This window comes from Delphinapterus leucas, chromosome 6, assembly GCF_059928025.1.
Source record: "Delphinapterus leucas isolate spDelLeu-1000000601 "Yukka" chromosome 6, BTC_Dleu_Yukka2, whole genome shotgun sequence".
NCBI lineage: Eukaryota > Metazoa > Chordata > Mammalia > Artiodactyla > Monodontidae > Delphinapterus > Delphinapterus leucas.
In genome coordinates this window covers 13,630,672-13,656,851 of record NC_143134.1, presented here as the reverse complement: position 1 = coordinate 13,656,851, position 26,180 = coordinate 13,630,672, and the positions used below count along the sequence as shown (strand labels likewise).

The following is a 26,180-nucleotide window of genomic DNA, read 5'->3' as shown; positions in this document are numbered from 1 at the left end:
GATTCAATGGGGAAAGAAGTCTTTTCAACAAATGGTGCTGGAAAAAACTGGATATCCACATGCAAAAGAATGAAGTTGGGTCCTTAACTAACACCATATATAAAAATTAACTCTACATAGATAAAAGACCTAAATGAAAGGCCTATGGGAGGAAAAAAACAACTCTTTGAAGAAAACCTGAGTCAAAGCTTCACAGCATTGGATCTGGCAATGATTTCTTGGATGTGACACCATATGGGACTTCATGAAAATTTTAAAATTCTGTGCATCAAAGACACTATCAACAGAGTAAAAAGGCAACCCACAGAATGGGAGAAAATATTTGTAAATCATATATCTGATTAATATCAGAATTAATATCCAGAACATACAGAACACATAGGGAACTCTTAAAACTCAACAACACAAAAAACAAACAACCCAATCAAAAATGGGCAAAGGACTTGATATACAAGTTTCAAAGATATCCAAATGGCCAATAAGCACATGAAAAGCTGCTCAATATCACTAATTATTAGAGAAATTCAAATCAAAACTACAATGAGATACTACCTCACACCCATTAAGATGGCTACTCTCAAAAAAACAAAACAATATGTGTTGGCGAGGATGCAGAGAAATTGGAACCCTTGTGCACTGTTAGTGTGAATACGAAATGGTACACCTGCTGTGGAAAATAGTATGGAGGTACCTCAAAAAATTAAGAATAGAATTACCATATGATCCAGCGATTCTACTTCTGAGGTATATATCCCAAAGGAAGCAGGGTCTCAAAGAGATATTTGTACACCTATGTGCACAGCAGCATTATTGACAATAAATAAAATGTGGAAACAAGACAAGGGTCCATTGACAGATGAATGGAGAAGCAAAATGTAATATATACATACATGAAATATTACTCAGCCTTAAAAGCGAAGGAAATTCTACAATATACTACAGTGTGCATGAAACTTGAGGACAATATGCTAAAATAAGGCAATCACAAAAAGACAAATACTGTGATTCCACTTATATGAGGTACTAAAAATAGTCAAATTCGTAGAGACAAAAAGTACAATGGTGGTTCCCAGGGGCTAGGGGAAGAGGGATGAGGGAGTTATTGTTCAGTAGGAATAGAGTTTCAGGTTTTTTTTTTTAAGATTCTTTTTTTTTAAATTTTATTTATTTTTGGCTGCATTTTGGGTCTTTGTTGCTGCGCGTGGGCTTTCTCTAGTTGTGGCAAGCGGGGGCTACTCTTCCTTTTGGTGCACAGGCTTCTCATTGGGTGCAGGCTTCTCTTGGTACAGAGTAGGGCTCTAGGCATGCATGCTTCAGTAGTTGTGGCTCACGGGCTCTAGAGTGCAGGCTCAGTAGCTGTGGCGCACGGGCTTAGTTGCTCCATGGCATGTGGGATCTTCCTGAACCAGGGATCGAATCCATGCCCCCTGCACTGGCAGGTGGATTCTTAACTACTGCACCACAAGGAAAGTCCCAGAGCTTCAGTTTTATGAAAAAAGTTATGGAGATGTGATGGTTGCACAATATTATGAATGTATTTATACCACTGAACTGTGCTCTTAAAAATGGGTAAGGTGGTAAATTATATATTATGTGCATTTTGCCAGATACACACACAATTGAAAAAAAATAATTCAGAGTAGCAAAACTAAAAAAAAAAGAAAAAACCCTTACGCATTTATCGAGCCTCTTGTATGTCAATATGGCAACATAGCACAACAGAAGGAGCAGTGGCTTTGGGGTCAGATAGGCCTGGTTTTAAATCCAGAAATCCAGCTCTACTGTATTATCACCTCACTTCTCCTGTATAAAACTGAGCAGAAGAGAGCACGTTTGTCTTCAGCTTCGAAGGTTTTCTATTACCTGGAGCAAGTTACTTAATCTCTCTGGTGTCAATCCCACGTATAACATAGGGAAAATAATACCAATCTCATAGATCAGCCATGAAAAATAAAGATAGTATGCCTACAGAGTAAGTAATCAGTAAATGTCAGTTCTCTTTCCCTTTAAAGAAAAGGCTATTAGGATGCCCTTAGGTGTATCTGTCAGACAAGTTCAACATCAGCACAGAGACAGATACAAGGCCTTGGTTATCTGTGGGCACTTCTTGCAAGAACTGCTGAGCTCTCATGATGCGAGACACTCAAAAATCAAATCTATTAAGCTGGCCTGCAGCTTGAGACTGAGGGTATTCACTGGTTCACAAAAAATAAAGAGGAAGAAGGAGTTACACAATGCATCTCTGTTCTAATTACTCAATCTCTACCCAACTGAAAACTTGCTTCATGAGAGATTAGCCACAGCCCCTGGAAGCAATAAACATCCTGCGTTGCAAACCCCATTTTGCCATCTCACAGAACCTTCATAAATCTCGGTTGCAGTAAATGCATCTCTTATCTATGAAGCGACTATTTTAAGAACATTTTTACAACAGTCACCATTATTAGTCCTTCGGCCAACTCTCCCAATTAGGGGAAGAAGAAATTAATACGCAATACTGATATTTCTATTTTACATTTAAAGGGAAGATGGCTTGTTGTTTTCAAGGGATACAGGGCAATTTCTGGGATGTAAGGCTACTAGGTAATTCCCAGAGTTGGGTCATTCCTGCTTCCATCTCATTCTGGAAATGAGCAAAAACTATTGGTCACCAAAGTGGACAAATGCCCTCCAGCAAACAACCAGTGTGGAGTGTCCACCAAGGAGTGCACGGTGCCACCAACTTACTCCGTAGGAAAGTGAAGACTAAGCAAAAGTCCTTGAAGCGATGGTGCCTTTGTGAGAGTCAGGGATGAGGATACCAGGGCAGGTCACAGAAGTACCGTCTCTCTGATGGGGGAAGGGCCAAGCTCACAGCTATTGAGGGCACAGCTGACAGACAGAAGTGCCATTCTAGTTCTGCTCCTGTGGATGAGAACATGCACTCCTTTCAAGTTACTTGATCAAGGGGTACAGGGGGACCCTCAGTACATCCTCATGTGGCCTAACCATGGCCCAGCTCTCCAAGTGAAGAGGGCAGGAAGGACCACAGGAAGCTGAAAGTTTGCAACTGGGTAAAACTACATGGTCACAGTGTGATCGCAGGTAATGCAACTTGTTTCCTAAGGTTCAAGGCTACAAGACACGAGAAGTCATTGCAGAGAAGATAATTTAGAATTACCCTCTGCTAATTTTAAAGAAGCGGTAGGAAGGTGACTATGGGGGATGGTTTATGCTGAATTTAAAGAGAGGCACAGACTCTGGGCTGTGTGGGTGGAGCCTCACAAGACTGCATATGGAGCAATGGCCAGAGATTCCGGGTTCTGGCACTCAGCTGTGCAGGTCCAAAGAGTGGATTTTGTCTGTCCTGGCAGGCATGTAGGTTGCAGGACTAACCTGTGCTAACCACACCTTCAAAAGATTGACATAGCAAACAAAACACAAATTCACTTATTTGTAACAAGTATATAATAAGCCTTTCCAGTGACCTCCAAACTTGTTTCCTCAATCCCGCCCGTTATCAAGGTAACTGGGAGACCAAATTCATAATCAGAATGTTACTTGTTGAATGCAGACTCAGAACAAAAGAGCGGAAACACTTAAGGGGTGTTTCATCAGGTATCAGAAAAGCCTTCTGAGTGGGATGTACTTTCCAGGTGATCTGAACACGAGTAACCACCAGGAAAAGTATTAGATAATCAGCAACAAATTCTGAGGCCGTCTCGCCTCTTTTCTAAACAAATGCGGATTACCTGTCTACCTCATTAACCCCAGACAGGGTTTCTTTAGATGCAGCACAATACGATTCTCACTGCTTGTGTATAGCCAGTCATTTTTCTGAGCCTATACCTGTCCCTGATATTCTCAGCATGTCATCATGGGCTCTCAGAGAGGGTTACGATGGGTCTCTTCACTTATGTCCTGATTCTTATTACCTCCCCGATGGAGTGGTTTTCCAGTTCTGGGGTCACTTTCATGCGTGTGTGACAAGCTCCCTGAGCCTGTCTGGACGCAGGAGGATACCTCCCACTGCCTGGTTCAGCACCAATTATTCTGTTCATCTGTGGAATGTGCTTGTAACATGTTGTATTTATTTTGCCTGCACACATTCCTGCCTTCCTAGAGGAAGAGGTGAATAAATCACCCTGGCTTGCCTGCCAAGAAAGTAATTTTTTTCACCTTAGGTGGGCCGTCTGTTTCTCCGGACATAGCTCTGCTTTGACTAGAATTGAATACATCTTGTCCCAGGCATTTTGCCAGCTGTACCAAAAGAAAAAAAAAAAAAGCTGTAGGCTCCAGGAAATGAAGCAACTAAAAGTGGTTTCCTTGTGATGTCAAGTCTTTTTTTCTTTTTGAAATGCAACTTACGGAATTAACCTAAAGGAAATTGTGCATCACTGTCCATAGGGGTGGTTTACAGAGTGGCAGGAGGCCCAGATAACAACCAACCACGAATTTCCGAAGAATCAATCCGATTGAGGCATGTCGGTACATCCAGCACTGGGCCTACAAATGGAGGGGACAACTGAGTACATGCTTTGGACCCAAACAGAGGGCCCGTAAGCTAAGGGCTCTTCTCTTAGATGTTTTTTGTTTGTTTGTTTGTTAATTTATCTTATTTATTTTTGGCTGCACTGGGTCTTCGTTGCTGTGTACGGGCTTTCTCTAGTTGCAGTGAGCAGGGGCTACTCTTCGTTGAGGTGCACAGGCTTCTCATTGTGGTGGCTTCTCTTGTTGCGGAGCACGGGCTCTAGGCACGCGGGCTTCAGTAGTTGTGGCTCGCGGGCTCTAGGCGCGCTGGCTCAGTAGCTGTGACACAGGGGCTTAGTTGCTCCGTGGCATGTGGGATCTTCCCGGACCAGGGCTCGAACCCGTATCCCCTGCATTGGCAGGCGGATTCTCAACCACTGCGCCACCAGGGAAGCCTGGGGTTCACCCTGGATGAACATCCAGGTCACCTATGGAGTTTTCAGTATTCATGCCTTGGTCCCACTCAAATGGCTGCTTCTGATGCCCACGTGTGTTGAGCAAAATGTCCTTAACCCATTGGGGATTAAAGACCTCTTCGTAAGCTACCAAGCTATTGGGGGAAGAAATAACCCAGAGTAGAAAGAGTGTCAAAATATTTAGGCTGCACAATGAAATTAATAATCAAGAAAATGAAATGACAACCCACAGAATGGGAAAAAACATTTGCAAATCATACACCTGATAGGGGGTTAATATCTAAAATATATAAAGAACTCATACAACTCAAGAGCAAAAAACCCCCAAATAATCCAATTTAAAAAGGGGCAAATTCTACTTATAGTTCCTTAAAAATGGAACTACCATACGATCCAGCAATTCCACTTCTGGGTATATATCCGAAGGGAACGAAAACACTATGTTGAAGAAATATCTGTACCCCTATGTTCATAGCATCATTATTTACAATAGTCAAAACGTGGAAACAACTGAGGTGACCACTGAAAGATGAAGGAATAAAGAAGTTTTGGTATATACGTACAATGGAATAATCAGCCATAAGAAAGAAGAAAATCCTGCCATTTGCAAAATGTCGATAGAACTTGAAGCCATTGTGCTAAGTGAAATAAGTCAGACAGGGAAGGACAAGTACTGTATGATCTCACTTACATGTGGAATCTTGAAAAGAAGAACGGCATAGAAACAGAGATCAGATTTGTGGTTACCAAAGTACCAAAGGCAGCAGGAGCAGGGGGTGGAATAAGATTGGTCAAAGGCGCAAACTTCCATTTATAAGATAAACAAGCCCTGGGGATGTGACGTACATCAGGGTGACGACCGTTAACCCTGTTGTATGGTATATTTGAAAGTTAAGAGGGTAGATCCTAAGAGTTCTCATCACAAGAAGAAAAACTTCTAAAAAAAGACAAAGAAGAAAAACTTCTTTTCTTTATCTATATGAGATGTAATGTTTACTAAACTTATTGTGGTAAGCTTTTCATAATATATGTATGTCAAACCATTACGCTGAACACCTTAACTTTATACAGTGCTGCATGTCAATTATTTCTCATTAAAACTGGGGGAAAATGTACAGGCTTAATCCAGAAGATGGTGAGCTGTGTGGGCAACAGTCAGCTGCCGGGGTAGATGCTGGGGTTACTGTCTGGTATGGTTCCAGAGACTCAGGGTGCAGTGAGGAGCAAGTCACGAAGAGAATAAGGCAGCTCAGCCTGGCAACTGTGGGCCCATCAGGCCAGTGGAGGGGGCCTTCTCCTGCTTCAGCTCAGAGACAGAGCATCCGAAGGGCAACACTACCTGAGGGATGGTTCCAGGAATCAACACATCAACGTGGGAGCCACTGTACGGAGGTGAGAGACAGAGGAGGAAATGGTAGGTACCGTGAGACAGAAGGGGAGGGTTCGCGGCCTAGCCCTAACACATGCATAAGACTTTGGGACTCTCTGAACCACTCAGAAGGGACGGGGCCAGGGTTGATATTCAGCCTGCATGCACTGGCATGGTGTTCCTGCAGGTTATCACACAGAACTACAGTCCTGAAGGCTGGTAAACAGCTGAGGTTAGGCCACGCATCACCGAATGACATCATCCAGTGGCCACCGAGCAGGTGGCAATGGGACTTGGGACGGGTGCACCTGGACGCTGGTGCATGAGCCGAGCAGGCCAAGGTGGTAGCCGAGCGGACGCAGTCCCTGCCTGACCTCAGGAGGGGCCCAGGGGGGCAGAAGTGGAGGGACAGGCTGGCTGGGGCAGTGCTGTAGGTGAGGGTGGAAGCAAAGGCCCTCCAGGTACGGGCTCCGTGAGATGCGCCAGCATCCAGAACATGAGGGACAGCCCGCCTGGTCACTCTCCCACTGCAGCCATGCCTGGCCCCAGGTCTAATGACCATCAAGTTCACAGGGAAGGCATCGGAAGAGCTTGTTTCCTCTGCAGAATCATAGCTTAGAGACGGGCAGCGTCCAGCTTCATGAGTGCTTACCAAACGTAAGATCACCCAGTAATTTCTAAACATCAATAATGATTTAGAAATAATTAGGATGATTGGATGACCATTTTAATTTATACCACAGAGTTAGTAGCTTCAGGATGAGTTTAGTTTAGTTGAGAGAATAAAAACAGAATTTTTTTTTAAAGATTTTTTGATGTGGACCATTTTTAAAGTCTTTATTGAACTTGTAACAATATTGCTTGTTTTATGTTTTGATTTTGGGGCCCCGAGGCATGTGGGATCTTAGCTCCCCAACCAAGGATCGAACCCGCAACCCCCTGCATTGAAAAGTGAAGTCTTAACCACTGGACCACCAGGGAAGTCCCAAAAAGGGAATATTTTAGGTTTTTACTTATATAATGATTTATTTATATACATTTGTTTATAAAACTTACGTTGCCATACAGCTTGTTAAACACACTGCCCGTCATCCTTAGACGGGGCAATGCAGGGTTGGGGGGATAGTGATTCAGCTGGTAGAGCTTAAAATGGCTTCATTGCACCCCTGCCCCCGCCATGCCAGGTTGGTCTGACTTAGGTAGATATGGGTTTCATCTGACTGACAAATCAAACATTATTTTCCATGTGTTGCTGAGGACTGGGCCCACCAGGCCCAGTCAGGATTTCCCAGTCACTGCTTCTCTCACACTTCCTGAACCTTCACAACGATCTGACCTGCAGTGCAAGTCACAAACTATGCAAAGGAAACAATGTGTTAGGTTTCTAGTAACTTTGCCAGGACAGAGAAGGCCAGAAGTTCAATGTTTAACACACAGTTATTGAACATTTAAACTGGGCCAGGCAGAGTCTAGGCACTGAGGATATACAGTAAAATGGATGAAAATCCCTACACCCGGTGCCAACGAGTGATTGCAGGGGGTTATTATTCAAAGGCCAAGGATGGATGGACAGAGCCAAGGAGAGGGCTGTGACCTCAGCTCAGCACCCTCTCCTCTGCCCTCCTTGGGTTGGAGTTATTAGAACACTGTGATTAGTGCCGCAGACCTGTGGGGCTAGTCTACCCTGAGACAGTCAAGCAATCATAAGGGCAGGTACCACGAAAGAGCCCCTGCCCCAAACTGACTGCTCCTTTGTCATGATTTAGTATCTAAAATTCTGCCATTCGAGAAGCATTTTCCAACCAGTGTTCCTTGCAATCTAGTCCTTCAGGATTCTTAGTTTAAAAGAAATTTTTTCAGTAGTTAAAAAAGTTTGGCAAACACCTGAGCTCTTGGTGAGTCCCAGTGAATGGCATATTAATCTGTATGACCTCCATTGGTTTTGGATTCAAAACTTGGGCATCTCTATTTTTCTAAGTATTTGCTTAAGCCTCCAACCCTCTACATTGTAGGTAATTCAGTATCTCTCTCTTAAGGACTCTTCATTCCCCAAATTGTCCAGGAACCTGGGAACTTAGTCCAAAGGGAGTAGTCTTGTTTCAAAGTTCCAGGGGGAAGGAACTGATCAGTCTATTAAAAGTCCTGATTTTACAAAACACCATGGTATTGGCACAAAAACACACATATGGATCAATGGAACAGAGTAGAGAGCCCAGAAGTAAACCCACACACCTATGGTCAGTTCATCTTAACAAAGGAGGCAAGAATATACACTGGAGAAAAGACAGTCTCTTCAGCAAGTGGCATTGGGAAAGCTGGACAGCCTCATGTAAATCAATGAAGTTAGAATGCTCCCCCAAACCATGCATAAAAATAAACTGACAATGGCTTAAGACAGGATACCATAAAACTCCTAGAAAAGAACATAGGCAAAACATTCTCTGACATAAATCATACCAATGTTTTCTAAGCTCAGTCTCCTAAGGCAATAGATATAAGCAAAAGTAAACAAATGGGACCTAATCAAACTTACAAGCTTTCTCACAGTAAAGGAAACCATAAACAAAGTGAAAAGACAACCTACGGACTGGGAGAAAATATTTGCAAACAATGCAACCGACAAAGGATTAATTTCCAAAATATACAAAGAGCTCATATAACTTAACAATAAAAAAACAAACAACCCAATCAAAAAATGGGCAGAAGACCTAAACAGATTTTTCTCCAAGAGATACAGATGGCCAATAGGCATATGAAAAGATGCTCAATATCTCGCAAATCAAAACTACAATGAGGTATCATCTCACACCAGTCAGAATGGCTATCATAAAAAGTCTACAAATAATAAATGCTGGAGAAGGTGTAGTGAAAAGGGAACCCTCCTAAACTGTTGGTGGGAATGTAAATTGGTGCAGCCACTATGGAGAACAGTATGGAGGTTCCTTAAAATACTAAAAATAGAGTTACCGTATGTTCCAGCAATCCCCCTTCAATCCAAACAAAACTGTAATTCAAAAAGATATATGCATCCCAATGTTCACTGCAGCACTATCTACAATAGCCAAGACATCAAAACAACCTAAATGTCCACTGACAGATGAATGGATAAAGAAGATGTAGTGTATGTACAATGGAATACCACTCAGTCATAAAGAAGAATGAAATAATGCCATTTGTAGCAACATGGATGGATCTGGAGATTATCATACTAAGTGAAGTAAGTCAGACAGAGAAAGACAAATATCATATGATATCGCTTATATGTGGAATCTAAAATATGACACAAGTGAACTTATTTACAAAACAGAAACAGACTCACAAACATAGAAAACAAACTTATGGTTACCAAAGTGTGGGGAGGGATCAATTAGGAGTTTGGGATTAGCAGATGCAAACTAGTACATATAGGATGGATAAACAGCAAGGTCCTACTGTACAGCACAGGGAACTATATACAATATCCTGTGATAAACCATAATGGAAAAGAATATGAAAAAGAATGCATGAATATGTATAACTCAATCACTTTGCTGCACAGCAGAAATTAACACAACATTGTAAATCAACCATACTTCAATAAAATAGATTAAAAAAAGAAAACAAACTTATGGTTACCAAGGGGGGTATAAATTAGGGGTTGGGGACTAGGATATACAAACTACTATATATAAACTAGATAAACAACAAGGTCCTACTGTATACCACGGGGAACTATATTCAATATCTTGTAATAAACCATAATGGAAAAGGATACGAAAAAGAATATATATATATATATATATATATATATATCTGAATCACTTTGCTGTACACCAGAAACTAACACAGCATTGTAAATCAACTGTACTTCAATTTTAAAAGTTCTGATCACTTCTACATAGTGTCCCTGTTGAAAACTGATTCTGACAGGCTCCAGTGAGTCCCTGTCCTGCCATGAGGATGTCCTTTCTGCTTCAGAACCCTGTGCAGGCAGCAGGGTGGCCCTGAGGACACAGACTCCTAAGGCTTATTGGATTTATACTCACACAGTCAGCCACTGTTCCACAAACACGACCACTGTGCCAAGGTGCCCGGGTATAATTGGGTTTCTGAACACAGCTGCACACTGTATCTAGAACACACTGTTCCCCTACAAACCTCTAGGCTCTGGTGTTGAGCCTAAGCTCCTGACTCAGACTCCCTCTTTTTTCCTGGGGGAAGTTTAATGTTTATTCGCTACCAGGGACCCTCTGTCAGAGCTATCTCAGCCCTTAGAAAGCTGAATCTCAGAAGGGAAGGAAACAGAGTGTCGATCCCTCTCCTCCTGGAGGATCCTTGGTAAGTTTAGTTTGGCACATCAGGGGGATACAGGGAAGAACAATCTCTGTAAATGTCCTTTACCCAGAGACCTGTATATCAACTCACCTGTACTGGCATAATTGAGAGTATTCGGGGAACAAGGCAAGAAGATCTAGGGGCTCAATGTCTTGTTCCGTCTTGCTGCTTCTCCAGCTAAAAAACAAAATAAAAGAAACAAACATATTTTTTTTGTGAAAGAGAGGTAGAAGATTTTTCCCTGTTATAATTTTGTATATTAAAGGGACATAGTCTATCTATAAAAGCCCCCATCAAATGGATCATAAAGTATGTTCTGCTTCAGAGAGAATCAAACTCCCAAGAATACTCTCGTGAATTTCTTCCACTGAATTAAAGCCCTAACCACCCCACACCCCCGAGCTTCTTGGGAAGCTGGTTCTCACCTCTGAGCGAGTCAGGCTCCTAGTGGACAAATCTCTGAAACTTTTAGGTCAGGGAAGAAAATTCCAGCATTTGCCAACATAGTTTGGACTCATTAATTTTCTGACACTAAAAAGGCTCTAATTTCTATGGAGAAGAGAAACACACTGAACAAGTATGATAGTCTTAAGTCCCTCATTCTCACTGATACTTGGCTTTCCCCATTTTCTGAAATATTTTACATCGAGTAACTTAAGACACAAAATAAAACATAGCATACACTGTTTCTTTTTTAAATTAATTAATCTGTTTTTGGCCGCGTTGGGTCTTTGTTGCTGCGCGTGGGCTTTTCTCTAGTTGCGGCGAACGGGGGTTACTCTTCATTGTGGTGCACGGGCTTCTCATTGCGGTGGCTTCTCTTGTAGCGGAGCACAGGCTCTAGGCACACGGGCTTCAGTAGTTGTGGCACATGGGCTCAGTAGTTGTGGCTCGCGGGCTCTAGAGTGCAGGATCAGTAGTTGTGGCGCACAGGCTTAGTTGCTCCGCGGCATGTGGGATCTTTCTGGACCAGAGCTCAAACCCGTGTCCCCTGTATTGGCAGGTGGGTTCTTAACCACTGAGCCACCAGGGAAGCCCAGCATACACTGCTGAAGCTTTCCTGATGCAGGATATTTTACATTCAGCCTTGCTGGTCCAATCAGCACAAGTCACTCGGATTCTGTGGGAAAATGCAGTGAAAGTTCTGTAAGGTGGTAACAGTGTGGGGACAATTTTTGCTACTTCATCCTCAAAGGAGCCCTGTTTGGAATATTAGTGATAAAAGCAAAGACTAACTTGCCAAGGACAAAAGACAGTGTTACAGAAAGGCTTTCTTTTGGTAGAATTGTTATCATGTTTTAGGCCAATTTTAGTGGATATATTTGCCTCCCACTCTAGTGCATGCCCACATCCTATGAAACAGTAAGTGATGTTTTAATAGGATTATATGTAAAAACATATCATGTATTTAGAGATGAAATATCCAGGGAAAATATTTCCATAGCTTACTATTTCTTGGCATTTCCTGTGTCCTATCTGATATGTATGTACACAAAGGGAGCTGGTTTTAGTTATCTAATACTGTGTTGTATTTATTATTTCAACTTGCAAATGCTTCTATTTGGATTTACAAATATACAATTTTTAACATGTTTTATTAGTGACAGAGCAATAAAGGAACAACTTTGCAGCTAATTTAACACCTATAAATTTCCCTGCAGTGTAAAAGAAATGGCCTCGGCAGACCACATGTCTGCTCATATTTCAAAGAATATTAAATGTAAATACTTCTAAAATGCCCTATAGTTAGAGATCTCTTATTCCATAAAACACTTACAGGTTCACTGTTTATACTTTTATAAAAAATGGTACCTGATTCTAAACAGACTTATTATGTGAAAATTATTTTTTAAATAGCTAGATTTGAGAAGTCATATAAAAGCTAGATAATTACAAATCAACAATTACAATCAACCTGAAAAATGTTAAAAAGACATTGATCAAAAAATTCGAAAACGTATGTCAACATAAAACCTGCACATAAACCTTTATAGCACCTTTATTTATAACTGTAAAAACTGTAAGCAGCAAAGATGTCCTTCAACAGGTAAAAGGATGAACAAACTGTGGTATATCAGTATCATGGAAAATTATTCAGTGATAAAAAGAAATAAACTATTGAACTCTAAAAACATGTGAATGACTCAAACACGTACTGCTAAGTGAAAGAAGCCAGTCTATACAGGCTACATTCTATATGTTTCCAATTATATTATAGTCTGAAAAAGGTAAAACTATAGAAATGGTAAAAAGATCAATAACTGCCAAAGTTCCAGGCAGGGGGAGGACAGATTAGGTGAAGTCCAGGAGATATTTTAGGGCAGTGAGACTATTCTGTATCATAATGTAATAGTGGATAGTTATTTGACAAACACTATGGATTTGTCAAAACCCGTAGACCTTTACAGCACGAAGACTGATCCTTAATGCATGCATGTTAAAAAAAAGTATAGTTAAGAGGTTGGGGTATCACAGGATGGAATGCAGAATGTGATAGGACAATATAACTGTATTACAAACGCACAAAACAACCTCACTGGAGCCTGGGGTAGAGGGAAAGGTGCTGACCTGAGCAACTTTGTAAATGGAGCCTATAAAACTGAGGGCAAAAGACACTGCACATAAGCACCGTGTCCTAGTTGATAAAATTATTTATTGCAGGATACGGGTTAACAATTCTGACACTGCTGTACACAAATGCTGGAACAGAACAACTAAATGAATGGCAGATGGTGGGGACAGGAGAGGGAGGTTACCCATCAGCAAGGGGAGAAGGTCAGAACAGTTCATCTAGAAACAGATTAGAGTTGCAGACGTCAACATAAACTCATGTGTAGCTTGATATAAATACAATGGTTACATAGAGAAATACCTACAGATGTGTGCACATAGATTACTATATGTACCTATATTTCCCAGCTCCATCAGCAGAGAGGGCCCAGAAGTTATGACACTCCAGAGGCAGTGAGTCCATCTAGTGCCTGGGTCTGCGTTTCCAATCCATTCTCCAATAAGAGGAACCAACATTCCTTGAGGACATGGTTGATTCTAGGACTGGGACAGGAAATATACAAGATGAGCTTGGAGCTTCTTGTAGTGTCAGAAAGTAAGAAAATGTTGGGGGAAAAAAACTAACACCTGATGACGGTTTATATCAAAAGGACACAGGAGAAAACTAAAAGGACTCCCAACAGCCAAGGCTGGAACAATTTGAGTAACAAAATAACATTTTTAAAGTACTATTGGAGGGAATTCCCTGACAGTCCAGTGCTTACGACTCCACTCTTTCACTGCCGAGGGCATGGGTTCAATCCCTGGTCGGGGAACTAAGATCCCACAAGCCAAACAGCCAGCCAAAAAAAAAAAAAAAAAGAAGGTACTATTGGATTATAATCCAAAGTATAAAATAAAATATCCATGAGTTCATACTGATATGAATAAATGAGGGAGAATAGACACATCTCATGTGCAGAAGAATTCCAAAAACTGTTCGCAGATACTCAAGGAGGTGGAGCATATCCTGACTCCTCGGGTGTGGGCTGTACAGGCTGACTTCCTTCCAAAGGATGTGGCATGTGGTGGGGAGAAGACAACCAACTTTGCAGTGGAGAAACCTGACACAGACTGCCACAGCCAGGATCAAGGTCAACATCCACTGTTACGAGTCCGTTCCCAGTAAGTGCCCATGATATAATGTGATGAAGATGGAACTTCACCTCTGTGGCCTTCTTCCCCAAAACACACAACCCAAGTCTAATCACAAGATAAATACTAGACAAATCTCAATTGAGGGACGTTCTACAAAACACCTAATGAGTACTCCTCAAAAGTTGTCAAGGTCATCAAAAACAAGGCAAGTCTAAGAAATGGTCACAGCCCAGAGGACCCTAAGGAGACTTGACAGTAAATGTAATGTGGTGTCCAGAGCAAGGACATTAGGAAAAAAAAACAAGAAAAAATGAATAAGGTATGGGCTTTAGTTAATAACAATTTATCAATGCCAATTCATTAATTGCAACAAATATATCACATGAATGTAAGATGTTAAATAATAGAGATATAGGTATAGGTATACTGAAGTTTCTGTATTGTTAGCAACTATAAATCTAAAACTATTCTGAAATTTTAGTTTATTTTTAAAAATATATTGAGAATCATATGCTCACAGGAAGTGGGAAATGGAAGGTACCATAAAAACCGTCAGTTAAACCTTTTATTGTACAAGGGAGAAAACTAAGGATTTATAGTACGGTTTTGTAGCCTGCACTTTGAGAAAACAGTGGTGGCTTGCTGCTGAGCTGGTCCTCACTGACACTAAACATCAATCACAGTACACAGTAGACACTCAATAAATTATTACTGAATGCTGAATAACTCCCAACAACCTACCATCTACCCAAGTATCTTATCCTCTCACTCATTCATTTATTAACTCATTCATTCATTCAACAAATGTTTACTGAGTGTCTGGCACTATCATTTTACTCCTAGAATTATAACCACTTAGAAACTCTATCCAAAGGATGGACATTTTGGCAATTTTCCATATCTGACTTTGTAGGAAACTGTTTAGCTGATTCAAGTTTATAAGCATCCAAGGAAGAATGGTCTCAAGCCAGGTTAATAGAACATAGACTAAGGGGGTACAAGAAGGAAGGCTCTGAGTCCTAGAGGGGATGTGTGGTTCGTTTATACTCAGGTTGTGGGCTGCAGCCTTTTTGAGTCATACTGTTGTTTTAGACTCTCTCATCTCTCATTCCACTCCTTCTACTACTCACTGAGACAACGGGCTAACAGCCTATTGTTGTCTTCTTTCCAGTTTCAGTTCCACTACTTACCAGCTTGGTGATCTTGGCCAAGCTGCCTAATCTTTTGGGGCCTCAGTTCCCCTATCTGAAAAATTACCTCATGATAGAATGTTGCTTGGGTCAAATAAGCCCACATTTCTAAAATGTTTGGCACACTTGGCAATGACATTATTATTACTACTGTCAATACTGTTATTGTTATCATTACCGACCAACCAGAGGCTTGTACCTAGGAAGCTTCGACAGTCACTTGGGGTCTACAAAGAACACACGCTGGCACACTTAATCAATCTTTCCATCTTTCTCGGTTTGATAAGTAGGTTGTTTCCAACAAATCGCAAAATTATCGTTGTGATCTGGGCTATGATTCCATTTACTGTCAGTCCAATGCCTCTTTTAGACTGCCAGGAAACCAAAGGCCTTATTTTCAAGTTCCCTTCCTTCTTGGCCTCTTTTCCTGCCAAAATTTATTTTCATGTTAACATTTATTCTAAATATTCCATGGGCTCCTAAAACTGGACAGTTCTCCTAGATTCAGTTCTCTCTGGAGGTCCATTTTTTCTGACTTTATTTCTATGATATTTAAAGGTCAGGTTCATCACAAGATAAAGACTGTAGTGTCTAAGAAATGTAATTAACTATTTACCGGTAGGTTTAGCTCCAAGCCTCAGGATTTACTGACCTCTTTAAATTTGCTAAAAGTCACCAAACAATTCAAAGAAATTTCTCCGTTCTGCTTTCTTCTCACTCTCCAGAAGGAGTCAGGTTGTTGGCCACTGATTGCATTTGGTATTTAAAAGGCCAAGTCTTGGGACTTCCCTGGCGGTCCAGTGGTTAAGAATACGCTTTCCAATACAGAAGACGCGGGTTCGATCCCTGGTCGGGGAACTGAGATCCCACATGCTGAGGGGCAACTAAGCCCGCGTGCTGCAACTACTGAGCCCGTGCATCACAACTAGGGAACCCAAGTGTCGCAACTACAGAGCCCACGTGCTCTGGAGCCATGTGCCACAACTAGAGAGAAGCCCACGTGCCACAACAAAAGATCCCATGTGCCACAGCTAAGACCCAACATAGCCAATAAATAAATAAATATTTTAAAAAATAAAAATAATAAAAGGCCAAGCCTTATACTAGAAGATCAATACATCTAAAATAAAAACATGGGTTTGGGGATAACTTGTATTGTTAGGGGGTGGAGGAGGTCAAGCTAACAAAAGTTTGTTTTTGGCATTCCACGTCTTAGCTAGGGATTATGTAGAGGCTAGTATCAGTAGCAGATTCCTGTTGAAATGAGTTATCTGTTCTTTTAAAGTCTCTCAACAGCCACCAAAGAAAAGGAAGGTTAAACCTTTATCTATCTATTAGGCTTTTGTTCATAGGTGTCAATGATGCCAATAGAAAAATACTGTCTTGTTATGTCTAAGTGCATTTAAGCAATGGGTGTTCCTTGAGCCATACTTTAAAACATAAAATACTTTAAACGTTGATTGCTATCGTATCAAACTATTTCACTATTAGATTACTATCATTATTGTGTAACAAACTGAATAAAAAGTTAGTATGTTCAAAACAAAAAACAAAACAAAAAAATAAAGATCAGGTGTGTCAGGGTGCTCACGACCTCTACATGCCAATGCTGTGAACAAGTCCCAGGCCCCCAGTGTGACTTACTGTCCGTGTCCAGGTAAAGGAGGCCATGTGTTTGCTCTTCTGATGAAAAGTTTCTGAGCAAGAAGATCCCCGCCATGAGCCCCGTTACAGCCACGGCTGCCTGTCTGGCATCCTGCCAGTTCCCAAGTGCATCCTAATTCCAGTACGAGGGCCTTTGGGAAGCAGGTCCCTTCCTACAGCTTCAGCAGCACCTGCTTGACATCGTAGGTGACAGCCCCTTGATTAATAATGCTGTCTCCTGAAGGGCTTCACTGGAGGCTCCTTGGTGGAGTAAGTTTTCCTAAGTGTCATGCAAAGGCAGAAAGCTAACTAAGTTTGGGTAATAGAGGTTACCTTCTTCAACCCAGTTGCAAAAACCATTCTCAGCACAAATGTCCCAGGTTCAGAGGAAATCTTAAGGGAAACTTTAAATAGTTTTAATCAAAAAGAATATCCTTGTATTGAGTTCAAAAATAAGTTAATAAAACAGGTTAACTTCTTTTTAACGGATGGAAGATTTTAAAGACATTCTAAAAGGCGATTTTGTCTGTAGCTCATTATTATTGCAACAAACATACTGTGAATTAGTTTTCCATTAGCGTCATTATTTTGAAACTCCTTTTGTTAAGGATACTCACATAAAACAGGTCCTCCTTCTCTCCTGGGAGGAGCCTGCGAAGGTTGAAACCGCTGCTGCTTCTCTCCACACCCTACCCTCAGCAACTCCAGGATTTAAGCCTGAAGGAAACAGGAGAAAGGGGTCAATTAGGGAACAGAGAAGCAGCAGATTCTAAATCAGGGCACATGCATGAGCTCTCAGGTGGAAATCAGGGGAAGAGTTTATGTGTGTTCTCATTTTTTTCACAAGCTTAAGATGTCCAATGTGTACAATTATTTATACCTAAGACATCTCCTGAGACTTCTTCTGACTGGAAGGATTTTGTTGTTGCTATCATTTGTTTGCTTGTTTTTTAGGAAACACTAATCAGCTCGCTTTTCAAATTTAATGCCCATACTTTTAACATAGCTGCTTAAGTTCTATATCATGAATTGGCTCTGTCATTAATTTGGGGGCTTACCCACCTCACATGAGAAGTTTACTCTGGGAAGCTCCAGAGCTTGTCTCAAAGAGACAGATGGTCTCCAGAGCAACATAAACCAGGGCTCAACAAGAGGTCTCAGTAACAGGCCATCAGGAAAAAACAAAATAAAACAAAATGCCTTAAGTTTCCATATACAAGAAAACAAATACTGGTTTCAGATTTTTAAAAATTTGAGCCCCAAATTAAAAGTCTCAAGGGCGGGACTTCCCTGGTGGTCCAGTGGTTAAGACTCTACGTTCCCAATGCAGGGGGCCTGGGCTCGATCCCTGGTCAGGGAACTAGTTCCATACATGCCGCAACTAAAGATCCCAGATGCTGCAATTGAAAGATCCCGCATGCCGCAACTAAGACCCAGCACACTCAAATAAATAAAAAAATATTGCAATATTAGGGGAAAAAAAGTCTCAAGGGCAACCTCTCTAATTGCAGGCCTTGGTTTGCAACTCAACTGCTTCCCAAATGGGCAACTCTGTGCCATGGACATCAGGTTGAAGAGTTACAGATGTTTCTAGTTTAACAGTGTTCAATAATTCTCCCTAGAAATGATGGGAGTCCAGCCAGTGATAAGTAAATGTTTGAGACATAACAAAGGACTAGAAAGCCCAGATGCAAATGTGGTTTTGAGGGGAAATCTTTCCTGAGTGACTAGGAACATGATCTGGAGGCAATGGACAGTAACACCCTGAAGCAGGCCTGCAAGAAACACAATGCCAGGCCTACTGTATGGATTTGGATATTGCTGACCTATAAAAGGGAATCAACTATTTTGAACAACTATGGATTAAATACAAGGAAACAAAATGAGCAATGTAATCAGGGAAATAAAGAAGCGTTAGATGAACAGGGAAATAAGAGGAAGAGGAAAGTCAGTATGCGTTGGCACTGCACTTCTGGGCTAGGTCAGCACTGGGTAATCGAGATGGACAGCTCTTCAGATGGACTGAGGCCTGAACAGTTTCCACTTTCTTCCTCATACTCACGTATTTCTACACATTTAAGTCGTACAAATAAATTAACCATCTCTGTGGCATAAGCTTTCTGTAGTAAGCATCACAGGGAACGTATTTATAAACATGCCAAGGGAATGTGCAGTCAACTGCACACACGTCTCGCACCTGTTTCTTGGATCCCATGCCACCTGCTCCAGCCTCAGTGAAGTGGAGCTTGGAGATTTGAGCTCTCTCAGGCTGCTGACTGAGTCTGGTTTTGCAGGTCTTCACTTGGCTGTGTGCTCCTCCATCCCAGGGTGTGTACACATGGCTTCCCTAGAACAGCTGTCAGCAGGTCCTTCCACTCACCTCCCTTCTGGAAACGCCTTCCTTTGACTTCCATGCCAACCCTCCGAATTCTTCTACCACTCCCATTCTCTGCTCATCCCTTAACGCCAGTGGCCCCTGTGATTCTGACCTCAGCCCAGTTCTCTTCTCGCTCGGAGTCCATTCCCGGCACGTGGGGAAGCGCGTGGGCACTAGACTCAGAACCTGCAGGCTGCGTGTGTGTGATCCTGGGCAGGTTCCCTGACATCTCTGACGTGTCCCCTCTTATAAAGTGGGGCCAATACGCAGACCGACTTCATGGGGTCATAAGGAAGAGTGAATGAGTTCAGACGTGTGAATTGCCTGGCACCCAGAGTACAGGCTCAGCTTCTATAACTGGGACAGCCATGGCTTCAACTATTATTTAGCTGAATAACTCGATCACTTACTCAGTTGATGGTTAGTTGACTAGCGGATTAAACTCTGATTTTCTAGCTCATATTTCTTTTCTGAGCTCCAAGTCCATTTAGCCAACCGCCTACTAAACATCCCCAGTTACACCCAGGGCTCCTTCAAGTAATTCCACGTTCACAGACTAACCACCCTCCTCTCTCCACTCCTGCTCCACCCGAAACTACTCTTCTTTTTTATTTTTTTTCCGAGATGAGTAACGGCATCATCCATCCAAATGTCCAAACTTCGAAAGTTAACAGAATCTCCCCTTTTCTCAACTACCCGTACCCTAAACATAAAGATCCAACTGCGGAGACTTCCCTGATGGTCCAGTGGTTAAGACTCTGCGCTTCCAATACAGGGGGCACAGGTTCAATCCCTGGTCGGGGAATGAAGATCCCACGTGCTGCGGGGCACAGACAAAAAGAAAAGAAAAGAAAATCCAACTGGTCACCACATCTTTTCAGTTTTGCTTCCTGACCACCTTCTCTTCTGGGTTACCCTCCTCCCTGCCTCTAGACTCTTCCCTCCCACACCGTCCTCCTTTGACACTGCAGTCAGTGGGTTCATCCTAGAAAGGATGGTTTTCATGATCTTTCCATTGACCTTCAGGATAAATCCACAGTTTTTAGCACAGCATGTGAGGTACTTCATCAACTTGCCTTTCTCTTCCCGTTTTATCTCCTCCCACACCCCCCCCAGCCCCCATTCCAGCCGCAGGAAACCACTGTAATCCCCGACGTTATCACCTCTCCTTCACCACCATGCCCTCGTTAATACAACCAGGATTACCCCCTGTTCTCCATCTAGATAATCTTGCTCTGTTATCATCTTTCTAACTCCTGGGACTCTGCTCCAGATGGAATTAAAACAACAACTAAAGGATAGTTAACAGATGCTACAACTCCAGTTCAGTTTGCTCAAAACAGTGAAATTCCTTTCTTGCCTTTATTTCTGAGGCACAGAATAGATTTCTTTCTTGGTCGTTTTATTTTTTGCTTTCCAGTGACGGATAATGACCCTTTGCGTGAGGAGCTGGTGAGATGGGATAGACCTTCTACCAAAATGTCAAAATAAGAGATCTAGATGGTGAGGAAAACTTGGTGAAAACACAAAGAAACTGTGAGAGGGGAGGAGGTGCAAAGCCAGCCTTTCCTGAATCACAGTAGCCGTTCTTCCTCCCACCTCCCTCCCTCTCCTCTGCTTTCTCTGTTCTTATCTCTCTGCTCTTTGTCCTTATCTCTCTGTCACACACACACACACACACACACACACACACACATTCTCTTAAGGGAAGAAGAGCTCTGTGTTCTCTTTAAATCCCTCAGGTCCTACATTTTATTGCTCTAACAGTCCGCCTCCCTGAGGTTCCTGTCCAGACAAGCTATTTCAAACTTCGGTAGAGAAGCTGTTGGTTCACTCCCCCGGTTTGGAAGCCTCTGGGGGGCAGGTCTCGCAGCCCTGTCTCCCGCCCCCCCTCCTCTCCCCGGTCCTGGCGGGTGGGCGACAAGGCAGACAAAGGTCCGTTTGTAACCTCCTTCCAGCACCTCCTCTCTTCTCCTTTTGCCCAAACTCACCCAGTGAGTTGGAGCATTTCAGAAGATTCCTCTGTCAAGAAGACCAAAGGAAAGGAGAAGAAAAAGGGTATGGACTTTTTTTCCTTAAGAATCATTTTATGTCATTGATTCTACTGCAAACTACTGCTATAGACTAGAGCAGAAGTGTATTTGTGTCTTGAGTCAGAAGAGAAGGACAGAGAGGCAGAGAGAGTCTCTGAAGAGGTGATGTGTGCACTTTGAGAAAGATGATGCTTTCCCAGGTTAGAGAAAAAGAATCAGATTAAAGGAGAATAGAAAATGTACATTCCTTAACGGGAAAGGCATTTAATTGGGGACTTAAAAGGAGGCAGCTCCCTCACTGCTGCTCCTTGTTAAAGCCCCCGTCTGCCCTGAATCTGGCTCCACCATTCCACCTCTCAGGACTACGCGAGGGTGATGAAGTACACAAGTTCCTTTTCAATGCAGTAGCTGTTATCTCTGTATTCCTACTTTATGTAAAGTTTAATGGCAATGTCTAAGAAAGTGAATGTTTTCTGCTTTTAAAAATCCTGATTCCTTCTAGAAAAATGGTATTGATGACCTTAATTGCCAAGCAGAAATAGACACAGATGTAGAGGACAAATGTATGGATACCAAGGGGGAAAGGGGTGGGGTGGGAGGAGTTGGGAGACTGGGATTGACACATATATAACTATTGATACAATGTATAAAATAGACAACTGATGGGAATATACTGCATAGCACAGGGAACTCTACTTAATGCACTGTAATGTCCTAAATGGGAGGGAAACCCAAAAGGGAGGGGATATATGTATATGTATGGCTGATTCATTTTGCTGTGCAGTAGAAGCTAATACAACATTGTGAAGCAACTATACTCCAATAAAAATTTTTTAAAATCCTGATTCCTAAAAAGTAACTGGTATAAATGTGTGAGACAAAGAGGGAATTCACGGAATTCATCCTTGGTGTCCCCACCGTGGAACACAACACAGTGTCTGTACTGCTGCAATACAGGGAACTCTTTTTCCCTTTGGGGCTTATAAAAATTCCTCTTTAAAATTCCTTGACTTAGTTACATAGACTGTGTAAAGCTCTCCCAAACGCTGGTCCTTTTATCCAGTGATGATGGTTTCTCATGGCCAGGGAAATAGTTAAAATGATGCAAGCCTGCATATTCATATCATTCTCTGAGGTGCTTGAAGGCAGACCACCTTCAGGGAGGACATGGACTTTGTTTTACCACTGATGAAGGTCTCTTGGGTACTGGGGCTGATCGTGTCTATTTTAAAGATGTTTGGAAGGCTTATCCACCTTCTACTACCACTTCTTTTCCTTTAACCTACACTGTGAGAAGTTTCACTGCAGCCCTCAGTCATTCTAATACAAAACTCTTCTGGTACAGAGAGTGGGAATTTTAAAAATAATAGTTATTTTCATCTATGGAAAGATGAATGGAAAAACACCACGACTGGACGGCAGTTTTAATCTCTTCCAACTATAACTTTGATATTTTAAATGTCAAGTTCTGAGCTAGAATTTTCATTTGTTGTGCAGCCTTTGCTTCCTTCTGGCTGTAATGAAAGGAATCTGAAAATGGGCTGCCCTTTCTAACTCATCAACTCTGTTTCATCCCACTGCTCTTAATACCAGTTTCCAGAACTGGCATCAGCTGTCTGCATGAGCACTGCAGCATAAAGGCCTCAACGCTTTCACGACATAGCTGTGTTTTGGCCATTAAATGAGATACTTTTTCTTTTTAAGTCTCCACTTAACTCCAACCATTCAAAAGCCTGCTGGTGCCAAATACCCTCACACAACCAAAATTTGCAATGCCCTACCCATATGATGGTGACAATGATTTGTTGCTTAATTGGAAACATCTTGTTCATAGTTCTGTATCCTTTGCAGTGGTCTTTTAAAAATAATGCCACTATTGGGATATGAATGGTATCTTACAACATTAGTTAATTACATAAAATTGAATCCAAAAAAACCAATTGGTAACTATCTAAAGATCTCTAGTTATTCCTTCAGATATTCAGTTTTTAGCCTTGTTTTCTGTTGTAATTTGGATGTACTTCAGGAGGAATTTTAAATGCATCTACTTCAACAGAAAGAGGGGAAAAAAATAGAGCAACTTGCTTCGGATTGGTCAAAGTCATTTCACTCTTGTTGGCACTTGAAAAATATATGGTCTTGATGGACTGCCAAGGATGAAGGTCGGTGTCTTTTAATGAAAAAACAAACCAATGTATCATGGTAACATACTGGTTCAGGCATTTCCCCACTTGCCAAGTAATAGTTAAAGCTATTTATGGGCACTGAAGTAAAGGAAGAAGAGAAGACTTCAGTTCAGTTCAAACATGTAATTTATAAAGTGTTAAAAAAAAAAAAAAAAAAGACTACCAGGGAGTTCTTGCCTGGTGTGGAACTTTCCATCCCAGTACGTGACTGAGGTGGACAACAGACATCATTCTGTGCTCTGGCCTGGACACAGCCAGGAAAAGCACATGGTGTGGCAACATACCCACTTACTTCTCCAGCAATTTACTTGTTCCTTCCTTCAGCAAATGCTTTCTGAATGCTTCCTGTGAGCCCAGCCTGGAAGCAGGCCCCTGAGAGATGCAGGAGGAGGGGAAGGTACCCTGCTTGCCTTCTCGGTGCTGGCATCTCTTCCTCCAGTCCCCGTACATGGGCTGGCCCTGGTCTCCATCCCTCCCCTCTTCTCTTCCCACCCTGCACTCACTACCCTGCGGTCCCACGGCTATAAATACTATCGATAAATATCCTGATGACTCTCGAATTCATACTTCTGGCCCTGACTTCCAGACTCACATTCAACTGCCTACTCAGAATCTTCATTTCATGTCTGATAGGCATCTCAGATTAATTTGTCCAAATTCTTTTTTGTTTGTTTAAATTTGTATTGGAGTATAGTTGCTTTACAATGTTGTGTTAGTTTCTGCTGTACAGCAAAGTGAATCAGCTATACATATACATATATCCCCTCTTTTTTGGATTTCCTTCCCATTTAGGTCACCACAGAGTACTGAGTAGAGTTCCCTGTGCTATACAGCAGGTTCTCATTAGTTATCTTCTTTATACACACTATCAACGCAAATCAGCCAAGAATGTTAAGGCCAAAAGGAAAAAAGTAAACTATATATGCAGCAATATATATATTTATTTTATTTCGTACCTGTGTGAGATGATATACGTACACTGAACTTATTGTGATAATAACTTCATGATGTATGTAAATCAAATCATTATGCTATATACCCTAAACTTCTACCGTGCTATTTGTCAATTATATCTCAATAAAACTGAAAGGAAAAAAAATTAACTTGTCCAAAAGTTTACCCTAAGATCCCCCCCCGCTAGATCGACTCCTTGCAATTCATCCTCAGCTCATGTCAGTAAATGTCAGTACCATTCAGGTCAGAAACCTAAGAGTCATCCTGGATTCTTTCCCTCACCTCATTCTTCAATCAACTTCAACTTCTTTTTCCGACGTACCTCTCCCCCGCCAGCACCCCCAAACATAAATGTTAGAGTTTCCCACTGTCCCTGGCCATCTCAATTTCTCCTTCTTAACACCCTCCCCAATGCACATCAAAAAGAAGCACACAAAATGTTAACAACAGCCCTCTCCATGTTGACACTCCAGTTGAATTTTATTCTATCTGTGCTTTTCTCTATTTTCCATGTTTAAACTATTACTTTTTTTTAGAAAAATGATTGATATTTTTCTAAAAAAAAATATCCAACTAGGAGTACAGCTCTCATTAGAACCATCCGATGGAAAGAAAGCATAAGACATTAATAGTCATGAAGTGAGCTTAAGAACAAACTACACTTCAATGCAGGAAATATAAGAATGGTAATACGAGGTCAAATTGTCTAAATGCATGACTTTGTCCAAAGGCCACAAGGAATAGACAAAATTAAGATAGATCACCAAAAATAAGAACATGATTACATAGTAAAAAAAACTCTGAAGATCAAAGCTCTAAAAGATAAGAAATATGCCAAAGACCTAAAATAACAGAAAAATTCTATCGCATTAGGGCAAAAAGATTAAAAAGAGCTTACAGCTCCCTTCCCAACTCCTCCCCATACACCCCACCTTCTGATAGAGAGGAATCTGGTGAGGGGGGTTAGAGAAAAGCCAGGTGATGTTTGTTGTTGAATCTTCTGATAAAGGTACACATACACAGAAACATATACACACACACACACACACACACACACATATATTTTTTTTTTTGCGGTACGCGGGCCTCTCACTGTTGTGGCCTCTCCCGTTGCGGAGCACAGGCTCCGGACGTGCAGGCTCAGCGGCCATGGCTCACAGGCCCAGCCGCTCCGCGGCATGTGGGATCTTCCCAGACCGGGGCACGAACCCGTGACCCCTGCATCGGCAGGCGGACTCTCAACCACTGCGCCACCAGGGAAGCCCGAAACATATATTTTTAAGTCAGGTATGAGCTAGTAGGCCAGAATAAATGCTAGTTTTGACAAAAAGCAAGCAAACAAAAGAAATTGGGAAGTACATATTAAAGTCAAACTATTTAGAAAAAATTAAATACAATTAAATTAAAACAGTAGTACCTGATGACATGCAAATTTAAGGATTTGGTAGCTCAGTAACCTCTTCCAGGCATAAATAGTTCTCTGCAACTAGATATTGAGTTTAGCAATCTGAGAAACTCCTCCTTCCCTGGCTATAAGCAT

At 41.8% G+C, this 26,180-nt stretch overlaps 1 protein-coding gene across 6 annotated transcripts in view; it reads right to left on the bottom strand.

The window, feature by feature from the left end:
* Positions 1 to 26,180, bottom strand: part of SAP30 (Sin3A associated protein 30) — a 136,354-nt gene that overhangs the window by 79,472 nt on the left and 30,702 nt on the right. For 4 of the 6 annotated variants that reach the window (XR_016393465.1, XR_016393468.1, XR_016393469.1 and 1 more), the window contains 3 exons: positions 17,708 to 17,807; positions 11,291 to 13,662; positions 10,699 to 10,785 (listed from right to left, as the gene is read on the bottom strand). The gene's annotated coding sequence lies outside the window, so the exon portion shown is untranslated. Of the gene's footprint in view, positions 1 to 10,698; positions 10,786 to 11,290; positions 13,663 to 17,707; positions 17,808 to 19,287; positions 20,288 to 26,180 lie in introns of all 6 variants that reach the window. The other 2 variants (XR_016393470.1, XR_016393471.1) reach the window with 2 other exon arrangements.